This window comes from Serinus canaria, chromosome 12 (genome assembly GCF_022539315.1).
Source record: "Serinus canaria isolate serCan28SL12 chromosome 12, serCan2020, whole genome shotgun sequence".
NCBI classification, from domain to species: Eukaryota; Metazoa; Chordata; class Aves; order Passeriformes; family Fringillidae; genus Serinus; species Serinus canaria.
This window is the reverse complement of record NC_066326.1, coordinates 1,421,837-1,435,152: the sequence shown is the minus strand read 5'-3', so window position 1 is coordinate 1,435,152 and position 13,316 is coordinate 1,421,837. Positions and strand designations below refer to the sequence as shown.

The 13,316-nt window shown below is 51.0% G+C and overlaps 1 protein-coding gene across 3 annotated transcripts in view; it reads left to right on the top strand.

The window, feature by feature from the left end:
• The first annotated feature begins 3,949 nt into the window (after positions 1 to 3,949).
• Positions 3,950 to 13,316, top strand: part of ITPR1 (inositol 1,4,5-trisphosphate receptor type 1) — a 160,012-nt gene continuing 150,645 nt past the window's right edge. For all 3 annotated transcript variants that reach the window (XM_050979263.1, XM_050979264.1, XM_050979262.1), the window contains exon 1: positions 3,950 to 4,068. The gene's annotated coding sequence lies outside the window, so the exon portion shown is untranslated. The remainder of the gene's footprint in view (positions 4,069 to 13,316) is intronic.

Genomic DNA, 13,316 nt, shown 5'->3' with positions numbered 1-13,316 from the left:
CTGAAAGGAGCTGCACTGCTCTGTGGAGTTTTGCTGTGTAAAATGGCAGTGCTAGAGGCTGTTGTATTTGTGGGGTGCCCCCTGGCAGGAAGGAACGATGAATCTATGTTCTCTTCTCTTCTACTAAGGAATATAGAAAGGATACTTACAGAATGTTAAAAAGCCAATAATGAAAACTTTTGACTCTTTCTAGACTCTTGACACAGCTTGGCACCAGTTGGCCAAAAAGTCCAAATAATTCACACCAGAATCCATTGAAACAATCTCCAAACACATTCCACAGGTGAGCACAACACAGGAGAGGCAAATGAGATAAGAATTTGTTTTCCTTTTTCTCTGAGGCTTCTCAGCTTCCCAGGAGAAAATCCTGGGCAAGGGGACTTTTCAGAGAACGTGAATGTGACAGGAAGTCTCACAGGGATGAATTCCAATTATCCATCATTGGTCCCTTTTGCCTTGTGATGTGCTCCAGAAAAGCATCAGAGTGAAGAAAAACAAATGAGTGCAAACTTAATTATACAACCAACCCTTGCTGCTTTGGGGTCAGAAAATGGAAATATTCCTTTTGCACTGACACAGCAATCTTTGCCCTTTGTTAAGGAATGAATGGCCATGAAAATGAGAGTTAAGTCCAACTTATTTTCTCCTGCTAAATATTTCCTAAAACAATTCACTGAAGCAAGAGCAAAAGGTAGGCATTCAAATTCTACAGACTTCTAGAACTGAACACAGCCTACCAAGATAACCTCCCCTTAATAAAGCCCTGGGATTCTGCCCGTGGGGTGCTGGAATTCAGGAAAATCAGCTGATTTCCAATGAGCTGGGACAGCTCTGTGCTGTGTCCTGCCCACTCGTTCTCATGGCTCGTTTTCCTGGAATTCTTGTGTGCATCATTCGTGTGGCTCCATCAGGAGGGTTCATATTCCTTACTCTCCCCAGAGAACTGATGAAATAATTACAGTTTGCTTCTGAGCAACTTCCACGCTGAGATTCTGAGGACTTGGAGAACTTTTACTGCTGTGGATCATGTTGTGCTCAGCCATGCAGGCTTTAGTTTTTCTCTCTCCTCACACCGAGTCCCCACGCTTCTGATCTTGCTGTTATTAAAATGTGATGGGAATGAGAGATTTTCCAGCACTTCATGAGAGGCTGAGGTGTTCTAGGAGGGCTTTTCATCCCTGAGTGCCTGCATGGATCTCCCTAAGGACAGGGAACTTTGGGGATCATCCTCCCCATAGTGAAGACCAGCCATGAGCAAGAGGAGACAGATTGATCCTCACAGTCCTGGGATATCTTCTGCTCTCATTTTTATTCCAGGGCTGTTGAGCTGCAGCTGACAAAAGAGACAAGACCAAAACAGTAGAGACAAAACCATGCAAAGCCACCCGGCAGGCTGGAGGTGCAATGTTTCCAAAACATCCAGTGGTTAGTTGCAAATTTGTCAACATAAAACAAGACAATAGAAATAAAAAGAAAAGACTTCGAATTTCATTTTAACATCTTTCATCAGTGCTGAATTTCCATAATTGCTAAAAATAAAGTAGGAGTGGAGCAGAACAAGGTTTGAAAAGGAGAAAAAGAACAAAGTACAGCAAAAAATAAAAATCCCTCACAAGTTGTTTTCCTGTGACAGAAACCACATGTGAAATTGGGCCAAACATTCATAGTGCAGCTCCCAGGGCTGAAGTGATACCTAGCAAGAAGTGTTTTTTCACTATTTCCTCTCTGAATTCTTGAGCTCGTTCCCTCGACCCTCTGGGGGTGTGTGGGCTCCAAGCCCAGCCCTCATTTGAACAGCACTGTTCCCATCTCAGGGCTGCCTCCTGTAGGTCCCATTATCAGGGAAATTCCTCTAAGGGAATGCTCTGGTCCTTCCCAAGGTGACCTTTCCCACTCCCACACTGCCCTACAATTTTACCTCTTTTCAATGCTGTAAGATTATAGGAGCCCCATGAGCTCACAGTGCCTGCAGCAGCAGCTCAGAGCAAGCTCCTAAAGACAAATGGAAATGTTCTCCTGCATTGGAAACTTCCATGATTATCTTGTCTTTGCCAGCACCCCTTCAAATCTAGCAAGTTCTTCATAGAGCATGGTCACCATTTTTGGGTGAATGCCCAAAAATTGGTGAGGGGCCATCGGAGCATGCAATGACAGGACAGGGGGGAATGGATTCCAGCTGACAGAGAATAGGTTTAGGTTGGATATTAGGAAGAAATCGCTCCCTGGGAGGCTGGAGAGGCCCTGGCACAGGGTGCCCAGAGAGAGCAGCTGTGGCTGCCCCATCCCTGGAAGTGTCCAAGACCAGCTTGGATGGGGCTGGGAGCAACTCAGACCATTCTGGGATGCTATGAGCTCCTCAGCCTTGGAAGAACTGACCAAGACCCAGAATCAAACTAGTCAACAAGCAAAAATGAGGGCTTTGGTATTTGGGGGAAGGAATGTTTCCAGAGGGGCAGACTCCACTCCCTCCCTGGGCAGCCCATTCCCGTGCTCTCCCCCAGTGCTGCTGCTGGGATTTATCCCTCAGTGCTGGAGCTATTTCAAGGCACACTGTTTGCAGAGCTGCTCAAGGTGCTCAGCAGGCACAGCTCTGCCCCTGGCTCTGGTGACAGCCCTTCTGTCACTGCCCTGGAGCCGCTGCAGCCACTCGCAGCCTCCCCCTGCTGAACCCATCCAGAGATTAGATTTGATTACACAAGAATTCATTAGGATTATCTAATGATATTAGGCACCACTACTCTGCCAAATTCCTGATGAGTAATGGCTTGTAGTATTGCAGCCATGTAGGAAACCCATAAAACCCTGTTCTCTGACCTTCGCTTCAGTTCCTGAGTCACGGGCTTCAGCTTCTGCATATCCTTGCTCCAGAGCCCCAGCTCCAACTGCTCTGGAGCTATTTTTAATGGAGAGCCAGTACAGGGGAAGTTGTGTTGATTTCAAAGTGGGCTTGTTCCCATTCATCAGCGTTCTCCTGCTGCTGTAGAGAGGGAAACGAGCGAGGAGCCGGGCACCATTCCTACCTGTTAGCCACGGCAGCACGTGGCTGCGGGTGACAGAGGAGGGAACTGTTTCCTCCGCCTAAATCCCAGTTAAAGCGATACAGTTGTTCTGCAGGCAAACATTGTACCCAGCCCTGCAGGGCTCTGGATGCTGCCCGGCAGCCACAGAGGGCAGGAAAATCAGAGTGCAACTGTGGAGAATGACCTTGGCTAATATTTAAGGACAAATAATTACATAATACAATAAATAAATGAAATATTGTTATTTTTTATTCACTGCTGGTCATTCTGGCTGAAATTGTGATGTCTCGTTAGCGATACCCCCGTGCCGTAATTTTAGTGAAGAGGAGCTCCAGTGACACTCGCTATTTCGAGAGTTTGGAGCCGTTCCTGCAGAACAGCCTCGACTCTGCTCAGCCAAGGGCTCTCACCTGGGTCACGGCAGAGGTGACAGCACCTGTGCAGGCAGGTGCTCACCTCAGCCCTCACTTCCCGCTATTCTGCCCTCCCTAAACAGCGCTGACACCCGGTTTACTCAGCGTTTGCTCAGGGTTTACTCTCGCAGCCTCTGTGCCCGGTACTCCCGTACGCTCGCCCCCTGGCTCTGTGCGGACCCCCCGGAACAAAACACATCCAGCGTCCCCAACCGGGAGGGGGTCGCCCCCATCACTGACCGCAGGGACCCGGGGGTCCCTCCCCATCACTGACCGCACAGACAAAGGGGGTCCATCCCCATTACTAACCACACGAACTCGGGGGTCCGTCTCTGACCGCACGGACCCGGTGGGTCTCCGCTGTCCGCTGCCCCCGCCCGGAGCGCGCCGCGGGGCACGCTGGGAGCTGTAGTCCCGTGAGCCGCGCCCCCGCGGCGGCGCAACAGCGGCAGGACTCGGTTACCCAGCGTGCCCCGCCGGTTATTTAAGGCGCGGCGGCGGGCACGGAGCGCAGTGACCATGTGGACGCGCAGCTAAGACGGCGGCGGGCGCAGCCTCCGGGAGCGGGACCGGGAGCGCCGCCGGTATGGAGCTGCTGAGCCGTCCATAGCCCGCCCCGCCGCCTCCGCAGCCAGGTACGGCCGGGAGAGAGCGGGCACGGCTGGGCAGGGAGGGAGACGATGAGTGGCTGTCGGGGCAGCCCCGTCCCGCAGCCCGAGGGATGCAGCTTGGTGCTGGGTGGGGACACCCGGGGATGCAGCCCGTTGCTAGGCGGGGGTGCGCGGGAATGCAGCCCGCTGCTGTGCAGGGATGCATTCCCGTGCTCGGTGGGGATGCCCGGCCGCCGCAGCCCTCGCCGGACCGGGCAGAGCCCCCTCCGCCGTCCCGGCGGTCCCGCAGCGCTGCCGGAGCGGGGTCCCGGCCCCTGGAGCACCGCGGGCCCGGCAGCGGAGCTGCGCGTCCGCTCCAACTTTCCCCGTGTTTTTGCCCCTGTGCTCGGGGCTCGGCTGCGAGGGATGTTTGGCGTTATGTAAACACTTGTGAGCGCCGATGGGGACTTGGCTATGGGCGATCTTCCTCTTAAATGGTCAAAAAGCGGGCAGCTGTGGGTGGATGTTTCGGAGGGTCCCGCTGACTGGCCTGACAGGCCAAATATTTGGCTGTTTCCTGGACTACAATAACTGGACTTCGGCGGGGGAAGGGGTGGGGGCACATGTGCATTCCCCATGCGTGTACGTGGGATGTGCCACAGTCCCGAGGGCTTCGTGCCGAGCGCCCGCGTCCTGCGGCTCCTCGGGGGCTCCTCGGGGGGCACGGACCCCTTGTACCCCTGGCTGTGCGGGCTTTTCCCGCAGGGAACGGGCTCCATGCAGCGGGACCAGCTGGGGCTGCCTCAGCCCTTCCCCTCCCGGCCCCAGGTGGGTTTACTCTGGCCGCCAGGAGTTTGTCTGAAAAGACTCCAACAGGTGAAAGGCTTGAGTTGAATTTATTGCCGTGCAGCGGTTCTGTGCCCTCTCAGCCGCAGATGGATCGGGCTGCGGTCCTGCTGCTCACAAATCAGGAAGGGAGAACGTGGCTAATACAATCCAGATCTTCTCTTGATGAAGATTTAGTGACTGCGAGTCGTGCGGGGAGTAGTGTGTGTGGGAGCCGCTGGTTTTATTTATTAGTGGGGGTCGGTACCTGTCCATGTGTTTTATTTCTCAGAGTGTGTTTAGTTGTTTGCTTTGAGGCTGTTTTGCTGGGCTCAGGAATTAGCCTGGTATCCCGGGACTTCCAGACGGGTTGAGCCGGAGGGTTGGCTGACTGAGCCCAGGCCAGAGGCCCGTGGTGGAGCTGTTTTCCTCGCAGGGCTCAGCTGGGATGCCATGTGAGGCCAATATCCCTTCCTTCTCCTCGGTGCTTCCTCTATGGCCACCTTAATGGGCTACCAGGCACTGGATTTCTTTTCTCTGCCTTAATTCACACCAATTTCCTCGCACAGCAAGTATTCCATGGCCTGAATGCCCGGTGGCTGTGCTGGTGTAAGTGCCTGAAGCAATAGCAGCATTGCAGGCTGGAGCAGAGCTTTGGCTGCCCAGCACTGGCTGCTCAGTGAGTGGAGAAAGCTGGTGGCATCCATCAGGCCAGAAATGCAGGGTTAACGGGACACGTGGTGAAACAAACGTGGGAATTGACCACTGTGGGACCCAGCAGCCTGAGCTGGTGTGAAGCTGATGTCGTGCTCAGTGTGCCTAAACCAAAAGAAGGAATCACTGTGAAAACAAAACTACAGTTGCAGCGTGTTTCAAAACAAGCTGATGCTGAGCTGATTATTTCTAATGTTTTCTTTAAGCTGCCTCTTGTTTGTCAATAATAGGGGTTTATCTTGTTAAAATACTTATTTCCCCAAGATTAAAGTGTTTGCTTAGATGAAGGTTTTTCCCTGACCTGCTTGTTTTGCAGTGTTGGTTAAGCCTTGAAAATAGTTTCCTCTTACCAGGTTTCATAAATTAGGAAGTAAACAAACAGGAGTAACTTTGGTTTGCCTTTGCAATCATGGGGTGGAGCTTAGCTCGGGGAAATGGTTTTTATGAGATGTGCTAATCCTGAGCACCATCGTTGGAGGGTGGAGGAGGCCTTAGTGAAAAGCACAGGAGGGAGAGCATTTGGTTTATTTCTGCTGGTGGTCGGTGGAGCTGCAGGTTTGGATGAATGGAGCTGTCCTGGGACTGATGAACAGGGTGGAGGGGGTGTAGGGGACAGTTGTGATCTCTGGTTGTAAATGAGAAGTGTAATTTTGGCAGGAATTCTTCACTGAAAGGGCTGCCAGGGGCTGCCCAGGGAGGTTGGGCAATCCCCATCTCTGGAGGTGTCCAAGCAACACTTGGATGTGGCACTACAGTGCTCTGGGCTGGGGACAAGGGGAGGATTTGGCACAGCTTGGACTCGATGATCCTAGGAGTCTTTTCCAGCCTCAGTGGTTCTGTAGCATGATCTTATCCACAGCACCATCAACCCTCTCATGTTCCCTCAGCAAACTCGTTTGTAGTCTAGAAAATGCACGGATGAGTTCAAGTGAAGAAATAATCTCAAGTCCTGGCAGCTCACGAGTGAGGCTGTTGCAGCTTGGAGGGAGAGCTGCAAACCATGATGTGCTGCTGTTGGGTGGTGTGAGCTCTTGCTCTTTGTAGTGACTCCTCTGCTAAAGACAGCCTTGAATGTCCCTGACAGTGTGGCAAACAGGAAAACAGGGTACCTGCAGGGGTGGCAGGTTTGGGGTGAATTTTGGGGATCCAGCTCCTCCATACTGTGTGTGTGCCAGAGAGAAGGGAACAGCCCTAGAAGCTGGTGGAATTGAGGTGGTCCAAAAATCTGTTGTGGAAGCAGAAGCTCCTTTTGTCTGCTTCTCCTCAGATGGTCTCTCCTGGTATATTGCTGAAATGGACAGCATTGAGGTGGAACTTCATGTTCAGTGCTGTCAAGCAGGATGAAAGCAGATCTCAGATATCCTGAGCCGTTGTCTGGTACCTGCCCTTGAATTGGAGCCATCAGAAGAGCAGGTGCTGCTTGTTCTGATGACTGTTAGAGCAGGTATAGCTGCTCTTGACCACCTGGGTTCATTTGTGCCCCATCAGGCAAGAGATCAGTGCCACCTGAGCTGCCCCAGCACTGGGGTGGCATCAGGAGCAGGGCAGTGCCTGTCCCTGGACTGGGCACTGCTGGAGCACCTCCAGGCTTGGGGGCAGCTCTGGGACCCTTGGTGCAAGAAAAACATTGAGGGGCTGGAGCGTGTCCAGAGATGGGAATGGAGCTGGGGAAGGTCAGGAGCAGGTGGGAAGGGGCTGAGCTTGGAGAAAAGGAGCTCAGGGGGGACCTTGTGGCTCTGCACAGCTCCTGCCAGGAGGGGACAGCCAGGGGGGTCAGGCTGTGCTCCCAGGGAACAGGGACAGGAGGAGAGGGAACAACCTCAGGCTGGGCTGGAGAGGCTCAGGTTAAATATTAGGAAAAAGAACTTCACTTGAAAGAGTAGTCAAGCACTGCAGTGGGCTGCAGCAGGGTTCCCATCCCTCCACATGTTCAAGGACTGAGCATGTGTGGCTCTTCCTGCCATGGCTGGGTGGGCACAGTGCTGTCAACTCAATGCTTGGAAGGTCTTTTCCAGCTTCCATGATCCTGTGGTCCTGCCTGGTTGATGGCTGGGCTGGCTCCTCAGGGCTCAGCAGACTGCTTTGGAATATCTGATATGTCAACTTGCAGAGTGTACTGGGAGTCTTTGAGACATTATTACCCCATAAATACAAGACAGTTGTAGTTGTAGGATTGTCTTAAAGCCAGGAGGAATCTGAGGCTCCCGTGGGAGGTGGGATGAGGGTAGTGGCTCTGTAGTAGCTGGTAGACGAGCTGCTGGCTCGCCCGTGGGTGAGTGTGAGGGAAGGCGGCCTCAGCAAAGCAGCTTATGGAGACCAAAGGCTTTAGAGGCAGAAAATCATGTGCTGCTAGAAGGTTATGTAAATGTAACATCTCTGTCACAATGAGACTGTGGAGTAAATCCTGGTTCCTGAAGATCTGCATTACTGTATGTCCCAAATTAGTTTATTCTGCTAAGATAGCAACAGAAACTGGAGGTGCTTGGGTGGCCTGGAGCCTTTTTTTTGTGCTTTTTGTGTGTGATAATGAAAATCTGGGGTGTTAAAAGCTGCCCAGTTTCATCCAGTGGCCTGTGCTGGGTGGGGACAGGTGCTGCTTTACAGGCTGGGAGAGCAGTAGAGAGTATCCTGTGCTGCAGGGCCAGGTGCTGGCTGTGTCCATGGCTGTCCCAAGTGATTCCTGTGCAGCCCAGCCTCTCCTGGAGGAGAGAGGCTGTGTCCATGGCTGTCCCAAGTGATTCCTGTGCAGCCCAGCCTCTCCTGGAGGAGAGAGGCTGTGTCCATGGCTGTGTCCATGGCTGTCCCAAGTGATTCCTGTGCAGCCCAGCCTCTCCTGGAGGCTGCTGCAGGAGGCAGGATGCCAAAGCTGCACGGGCTTTGATCTGGCTCGATATTCCTGTCTAATTTCTGCTCCCCATGGACACTAAAGAAGGACTACAGCAATTATTGCCTCGTTCTCTGTCTTGGCATGAGCAGGCAGTGGCTGGGGATGGAGGCAGATCCTCTTTCCAGGGTGCTGCAAGTACTTGTTAAATTGGCAGAGGCATCCCGAGGTTCCTTGTGTGGCCCTTGCTTGTGCTGTAGCTGTTGACAAAGTACATTTCTAGGTCTTGTGGTTTATGGGATCGAATTTGCTGAGAAAAGCCATGGCTGCTTCATCTCTGGAAGAGTCCAAGGCCAGGCTGGACAGGGCTTGGAGCAGTGCGGGGTAGAGGAAGGTGTCCCTGCCCATGGTGGGGGGTGCAATGAGATGATCTTCAAAGTTCCTCCTAACCCAAAACCATTCTGGGATTGTATCCTTTGAAAAAGATGAAATGGAAACTACAGGAACTGTAATTCAAGTGAGGAAAGCTGCAACATTCAGCTGTGGATTCTGAACTCGGAGGAGTTTCATTTTCATGCTTGTGGTTTTGGTTAAGCTTGTCAAAACTTGGATCAGAACTTCCTAGCAGCGTTCTATGGAGAATAAAATGTCAGTTGATATCTGAGCAAGTTAACCCTCTGGAGAGAAAATGGGTTGGAAACGTGCATGGAAGTCTGTGTTCCTGGATTTTGGATTTGTGGCTTGTGGCAATGTAACTGCATCCTCACGTGCCACAACACCAACATGAGGAGTGCTGCAGGAACCTGAGTGTTCATATCTCGCTGAAGATCTTCCCTGGAGTGTCCAAGGGAGGCTGGACAGGGTTTGGAGCAGCCTGGTCTAGTGGAAGGGAGTGGAATGAGATGATCTTTCAGGTCCTTTCAAGCCAAACCAGTCTGTGTTTCTGTGATCGTTTGGCTGCAGAGGTGATCAAAGGAGGGGGAATAGCTCTGAGAAATGGAAATGTCAGATGTTTCTGGGTTAGGATGTTAGGTAATGCCTCTGCTTTTGGAGCAATGTGGTGCTGAGCTCTGAGGGAAGAGGCTCGGTTGGTTGAAGCCAGTGGACACAGGCAGTTCATCCTCTCCTCATCTGGTGCATGATCTGCTGTGGTCATGGATGACAATCTCTGAGCATGCTCATGGAGGAAATTTCTGATCATAGTAGGCCAAAAAATGGCTGCTGCTCCAAGGCTGTACTTTGTTTTTTATTTTATGGAATTGTTTTCTAGCAGTTTTGCATGAAACTTGCATAAACATTTCTTTGTGCCTTGGTCCATCTTGTCCACTTCTTCAGAAACTCTGAAGTCTGCCAAGAAGTTGTGAAGAAGAAAGCTTTGTTTGCAGTCCAGCTCTGTCCCATCTGCATCCCACTCCAAGGAGAAACACATGGCCACAGATGCAGACACGGTCCTCAGCTGGCTGATGGTGCCTGATCCAAAGGGTTAATTGAGAATTTCTGATTAAAGTAACTCTGCAGTCCTTGGTTGCTCCTCTCTTCAGTGTTCAGTAGATTCAGATGCTGATGCTCGTGGGTGGTTCAGCATTTTGAACCTTTGCCTTCTGGAAAATTACAGTTGGGAGGCCAACAGGTACAAGCCAGCCTGGGAACTGGAGCCTTCATCTGTAACACAGCCCGGCCCATCGGGGCTTTGGAGCTCAAAGTAGGTCCCCTGGCCACCAGTGGCTCTCCACACGTGCTCATCATGTGCTGGCAGTGGCTCCTCCTCTTGGGCTGGTTGTTCTGGGGCTGAGGTTTTATCCAGAGAGCCGGGAGCCAGCGGAGGTGTCCGGGAGGGACGAGCAGAGAGCGGTGCACGGGAGGGTCCTGCCTTGGGGACAGCACAGCCCTCGGAGCCTGCAGGAGCAGGGGCTGGCCAGAGGGACACAGGCCTTGGCTTCTCTGCCCAAGGGGACCCAGCTGTGCCGGGGGACACCCTGCCAAGCCCAGCCCTGGAGACCGACAGCGCGCCCGCCATGGAGGAGAGGGAGCCCCCGCCGAGGTGCGGAGCTGGGGAAGGGGTCAGGGCAGGGGGACACAGGGCACGGGCAGCTGCAGGGGCATGGAGGCTGCTTGGAGACAGGTGAGGAAACTGCTGCGTTCAGGGAGTGTTGGGTTTGCTGAGGAGTGCCAAGGGTTGATGTGGGGTGCAGGAACCAGCCCTCAGCAGATACCTGGCCATGCAGGTGACATTGGGACTGTTCTGTACCCTCTTCTTCCCTGGCCATCTTTGTTCTTTGGCCAAGCTCCAGTTGGTGTAATAAACTAGGCTTGCTCTCTTTCCCCATGACATTGGTTGTCCTGGTCCTTTTGGCGTGTTCCAGCTCTCTCCTGATAGAAATATGCTGGAAAACATTGTGTGCTCATCAGGGCCTCATCCAGAGGCTGACGTCCAGGCTGCCTCCTCCCAGCAGGGCTGGAGCCAGCAAGGATGGGCTTCAGGAAGTATCAGCTTCAGCAAGTGCTCCTTCCTTTTAATGGGATTAAGAAGATGCTGTCAGGTCGTGCTGAGTTTGGAACAAAGAAATGATATTTTTCTCCTGACAGTGTGTCTCTAATAGAGTTTCTTTTTCCAGCTGCCTGCAGATGCCTGTCAGTAGCACCTGTCAGTCACGTTTTTTACCTCAGTCAGTGGCTGCTGTGTAAGGGATTGCTGTCAGAGTGTAACTTCCATGCTTTTGACTTGAATTTTCTGTAACTAGCTTGTCTGGTTGCACTGGGCAAATTAAAAAAAAAAAAAAAAAAAAAAGGCAGGCGTCCTTTCTAAGGAGAAAAGAACATTGTGCACATTTGCTTTCCTGTACTGAGGTTTTATTGAGGTTAAAGTTACCAAAATGAGTTGCTTTATCTGTTTTCTTAAACTGCAGTTGCACCTATGAAATAGTAACTTTGGAATAACTTTGTCACTGATATGATAAATCTATTTATCTGTGGAGTGGCAAATAGAATGAATAGAATGTAATTAACTCGGCCCTCATCTTGCTGTGTGAATTCACAATCCTCTTCCTACTTATTTTTAGAGGAAGGGGAAGCGTGTGCTTGATAAGATGAGCAGAGAGTCTGATCTGCCCCCTGGGAGCAGAGGGGAGTGTGGGCTGGTGGATGGGGATTTGGGAGACCTGGATTCAGATCTGGGCCCCGAGTCTGACCTGCTGCATGTCCTTGAGAAAGTCACAGTGCTGTGCTGCTCCCTTCTTCCCCTCTTCCCCAGCCTCCATCTTGCCTGTTCAGCCTGGAAATTGGAGAAAAATATCTGCTGCATTTTAAGCATCAGGAGGAAAAGGACTTGGTCTGAGGAAATGCATTCCTCCCCCTTAATCTAACGGCTCATCAGCCGCCCATGGGTGGCAGAGCAGCCTCCTGGACATGAAAGGTTGCAGCTGAAGGGAAAACAAGATCCTGTGGTAGATAAATGTACTGCACTGATAGGGGTTTTTTTAAGGTGCAATTTCTGAAGTGGAACTCCATGTGCATAAAATGAGCAGTGCTGAGCCCTCCCAGTGCTGTCCCTGAGCTGGTCCCACTGCAGGTGTGAGAGGATCCTGATGTTCAGGATCCACATCCCAAAATCTCTTTATTTGCCTTTCCCTGGCGAGTGCAAAGAGCTCCTTTCAGATTTGCTAAGTCAGAAGCTTTGCAGATGACAGAGCTCTGTCCTCAGCCCCAGCACGGTGATTATTCACTGGGTGAGCTTTTAAATAAAGCACTTCCTCCCTTCTTTGGCTGTTCTAATGGGATTCTTAGGAATCTTTCCTAGCATCCTCAGGGAGGAAACCTTCCTTTTTTTACTGAATGAGAAACATCAGGTTTGGATTCAGATTTTCAAGTTAGCTGTATCTGTGAAAATACAGAATGCTCTGTGGGTGTTACCCAAAAAAACACATGAAATCTTGATTAGTCTGTAGGGCCAAATTTTCAGCCAAGTAATCTTCTAAAAATTGGATTTAGCAGATTATCTAAGCACTGGATTTTCAGGATAATACAGTGTTTGGTTGCATTTAAAAAGCGTTGACTTGCTTGGCCTGATTTACCAATATTAATGAGCTGATTCCATTTAATTCAAACACAGACTTACCTGGTCTTGGGGGTTCTCAGATCTGGTAATTTCTGGCTGATTCTGCTTATGCCATTAAGCAGTTCTTTGTGTTTGCTTCTTTGTTGTCTCTCTGCCCTTAAACCCTGGTCTTGCTTCTGTCAAAAACTGAAACAGAATTAAACTTTCACTCTGGAATTTCCTGTCGGCAGTAATGAAGTTGAAACACTTAAGTACAGTTGGAGATTCTATTCTTAAACAACCGAGATAGTGGAAAAGACTTTGATGAAGTGCTGCTCCACTTTTGGTACCAGTACATATAAAATTGCCAGTGTTTATTGAACTGAGCACTAAACCACAGTGCAAATCTGCCAGGAGAGACCTGGGTGCATCCTGGGACTGCAGGGCACAGCAAGGAGCTTTTTTCTTGCTCTAAACAAACATCATTAAAGCATCTTAGAAAGTCTCAGTGGCTGGGAATCAAGCAGTTGGCAATAAGGCACATTTGGGCTCGTTTATTTTACAAACAGGATTTGCAGTCTGGGGTAAAGAATTAAAATCCCACACAAAGCAGACGTGTGAGACATGAAATCAGGGAAGTAGCTTTGAATTCTCTGAAAAAGCCTTTTCACAAATGCTGGAGATGAGGAACGGCAGGGCAGGGATGTTGTCACAAGCGGTCCCTGTGAGGAGGGACTTCAAACGGGGCCTTGACTCGGCTCTCCAAGGAAAGCAAACTCCCAGCTCTTCAAACCTGTTTTTTCTGACTTAGCATCGGGACTGAGATGAGTGATGGGAGAAATTAATGTGAAATGTTTACAAAGCAGTTGCATTTCCCGTTCAGAGCGTTTCAGAAGG